This window comes from Ruditapes philippinarum, unplaced genomic scaffold (assembly GCF_026571515.1).
Source record: "Ruditapes philippinarum isolate M1 unplaced genomic scaffold, ASM2657151v2 ctg12100_1_1_1_1, whole genome shotgun sequence".
NCBI lineage: Eukaryota > Metazoa > Mollusca > Bivalvia > Venerida > Veneridae > Ruditapes > Ruditapes philippinarum.
The window spans coordinates 44,507-48,536 of NW_026851907.1; the positions used below are offsets into that span (position 1 = coordinate 44,507).

The following is a 4,030-nucleotide window of genomic DNA, read 5'->3' on the forward strand; positions in this document are numbered from 1 at the left end:
CGTAAATAACGTTTGAGAAACGAGATCGTTAAGGTGTCCTTCCAGGCAATGAAATAAGGACATTTTAGTTATACCTTAGCAATCTCGTAAGTTTAGTCACAACTTTAAGAATTTTTCGAGACAACCACCCCAGGACTTTATAAACAAAGACGCTGATAAGTTCTTAACTTTACTGTTCCTTGTATATAGTCAATCATTAAATCACTGAAAAATACAAATGAAAATATACCATAAGTATTATGCACCTTAACATACTATTATCTGCACAAAATTACAGCAATCAGTTTCACACTATAGTTTCAATATTACACAGTCTTACTGAATGATAAAACAAGAATGATAAAAAAAGTCATAGGTGTACAACGGAGACGGCCTATTGGATTTTCGACCCATATATCCTATATCCATCACATTTAAGGCTAAATTCTAGACAAAGCAAATCCGGTACCGAAACTTCATGACCATTTCTTTAAACACCAATGCAGTCCAAGTAAATTTAGCACAAAAAATAATACATTAGCCCTTGGAGTTTTTCTGCAGCTTTTAATTTCTGTAATCACTATAGAATATTCCAAATAGTAACTGGTGTGTATTCTTGTGCATAGTGCCTCATGAAACCTTCCACCCAGAAATGAAAACCTGCAAAAATACATAAAAAACAACGGTTACCTTTAAAGTACTCAGAAATGAAACTTTTAGTACATAATTACTAAAGATATACTTAAAATATAACCAGTATCAATTAAGATGACTTGAAATAGGCCGTTTCAAAATTTAAAAGAACTACTTTCTAGGCTACAACGGGCTGGGTCTAATTCCGTACCGGGGTGACACCTTAATGAACATAAAATTTCAGTAAAAAAGAACATTTACACACATTTTTTTGTAATTTTATGTTGAACAATTAATATAATCAAGAAATCAATGTCTCTTACATTTCACATTGATACAGGAGCATTTCTTAAAGGGTGACCACTTTGCGGAAAATCAGGCTCGGCCAACAGAATTTTAGATAAAAAATGGCATTACAAATTATAACATATCTTCAGAAATAGAAGACAGATTTTCATGAAATAAAGTTTTTTGTTGTTGGCAAATATTGTACAGGTTTTCTATGCATGAATTATACCTTGTTTGTATAAAATGGTAAAATTTATCCATTTTTTCTTTATAAAAAGCTTAAAATTTCAGTTTGAAATAGTGAAAAATGGGCATAAAGTTTGCCATTATAATGATTTTTTCCCTAAAAATTGCTATAAAACTTCCTGATTAAGACTTTTACTTAAATTTATTAGTAAACAAAGCAAAGTATATACATACACAGACAACACTCTTTGTTAATACCATCTATAAACATGTAAAGATAACAATCTCTATTACCATAGTACTATATATGGCCTTTTGTAAGTAAATTCTCACTCAGATAAGGCCTTTAAAATTGTTATAGAACAAGGCAATCAATTCAAATAATTGAATAGAAAGTATTAAATCAATTTACTCTTCAAGCCCATCATACTCTTAAAAATATTATTTTACAATGGGAAAGAGACGCCTTAACAGTGGAACTTTCAAGAAAGGACACAAGATTTTACCTCCTCACTTGAACGCTGCGGAACAAACCAACAGTAGTTCTTGCTTACATCTCAGCCAAAATCAGGCACAAAATTCCTCAAAACCAGTGCTTCGCTCATAGAAAAGTCTGCAAAAGAAAGATAACAGTGAACCACAAGGGAATAGAGTGATCAATTTAGATAAGCAAATTGCCATGATGAACAAAGTTTATGAAGAGTACAGTGCTCAAAAATGTGATAAATAAAACATCAAATTACACTGTGAACAAAAACTTGGACTGGGTTCTAGGCTGCAATTTAAGTGCTTATCCTGCCAATTTGTATCTAGCAAAATTGAGACATTCAATAAGTGCCCGGGTAGTCAAGCAGCTGCAATCAACATGTTAGTGGCGTCCGCACTGCATGACACAACTATTGGAATGGAAAAGGTTAACCTGCTGTTCACTTCAATGGATATTCCTGCACCTAGTAGAAGTTATATGCAAAATTTAACAAACACAGCAAGCCTTAACACTGTACAATTAAATAATGCAGCTATGACTGAGAAAAGGAAGCTTGTTGTTCAGCACAATAAGAGTCTTCACAAACCAAATCCGAACCATCTCGACTTATCGTTTGATGGCCGCTATAATGCAGCCAGAATGGTTTCTTCATACAAACATGGCCAGACAGCTTCTAAGGCTTATGGTGTTGTCATTGAAAACCATACAAGCTATAACTACATGATTGGGTTAGCAGTACAAAACAAACTTTGCTGGACTGGAGCATACATGCGGAACAAGGGCTTTGAAGTCAATTGTCCAGGCCATTTTGATTGTACTGCAACAATGCAGTATATGCAGCTTCATTCTGAAAGAAAGATGGCTTATGACATTGCTGAGCAGTTTTCGAAAGAAGATATTCTGGTTCGCACACTGACCACTGATGGAGACACGAAAGCTCATCTCGGGATGACTGATTTTTATGACAAGCATGGAAATGCGTGGAAAGTAGCTCGTCAAGCTGACCCCTATCATTTAGGCAGTCGCCAAGTAAGAAAGGCAAGAGCTTCAAATTGAAGCCCAACAATGTTTGAAGGAAAAACCCTATCTGGCAGTGCAAGACAACAAGCTATTAGAGCTTTTGCTAAGGATATTAAGGCTAGATGCAGTGCTATTATAGAAAAACTTCGCCTAAAAACAAATGGTCTCGAAGGAAATTTACATACCTTACCAACAATCCGTATAGCTACGCTAGAGTGTTATGCTGGTAGCTGTAAGTTCTGTCCAGAGGAATCCTTAGTTTGTTCCGGTGTAGGAAATGTTACTGATTGGTGGTAAAACTCTTCCTATCTACCCACACATGGTATTCATCACCTAGAATTGACAAGAAATGACCGTGAGCTATTATCCGCTATTCTGGAAATACGCCTAAGTGAGTACGCCATCAAAAGTGTGACAAGCAACACTTCAACACAGAAGTGCGAAAGTTTTAACAGATCTGTGTTATCCACCCTGCCTAAAGAAATCAACTTTTCGAGGAATTTTGCGGGCAGCTTTGCTTCAAAAACTCTGCAGATAAACAATTCACTGCAAGTTTCTGTTGAGGAAAAGGTCCGAAGTATAACAGGACACTCCCTATCACCATGACCACTTCGATATCTAAAATCAGCATCAAGAAGGCATAAGCATTACCAAAAAAAACAAGACAATTTAAGATGAACAGAAAAGAAACACGGGCCAAACTAGAACACATGTACCACCTTGCGAGAAGTGAAGGCCAGTACAATGACGAGTACCAGAAAGGACAACTTGATGCAGCAGGCCCTTCAAAGTAGTGCTACCAGGAATTGGCTGTGCATTGTTATTTCAACTGAGTTATGGTGAAAATAAGCCCCGTCGCATTCATGGCAGAATGACTGATGATGACCTGATTGCCGGTCGAAACGGGAGAGCATATTTTGCCATTTGTAAACATGACAACTGCAAAGAAAAAACTCACTATAGACTAGTGCAATTTCTTATTTGCCATTTGCACTCCCCAACAGGATTATGCTATATCTATGGGCCAATGTATTACACTTATACACAACATGCACATTGAAATAAAATTCAAAGCTGCATATACATATACTAATTACAATATCCCTGACTGTCAAATAAATATTATGAATTTATGTCAATTTCAGTTCTATTTATCTATTTCAATATGATTATCATATGGAATTAGTCTATAAAAGCTTTGATAATGACAATATAGTACTGTTTCTATAACTGCCAGCAGATGAATGACATATGACCACAGTTTTTTCTACTTTATTTTCTATATATATACTGACCCGAAATGAAATTGCAATTTTCTAGAAGTTCGAAACAAACACCATTCACTTAATTTTGTTGACAATTCAAAAACTTCACCTAAATGATATGCGCATGAAAATATGCTGTCAAGTTGGCTGCAAACAGGCAGTACACCCATGT

At 35.5% G+C, this 4,030-nt stretch overlaps 1 long non-coding RNA gene across 1 annotated transcript; it reads right to left on the minus strand.

Moving 5' to 3' along the window:
* Positions 1–414: 414 nt before the first annotated feature.
* LOC132742448 (uncharacterized) lies at positions 415–3,091 on the minus strand. The gene is made up of 3 exons (XR_009627431.1): positions 2,779–3,091; positions 1,593–1,699; positions 415–639 (listed from the first exon to the last, which is right to left on the minus strand). It is a non-coding gene; the product is annotated as an uncharacterized LOC132742448 (long non-coding RNA).
* Between the last annotated feature and the right edge of the window lie 939 nt (positions 3,092–4,030).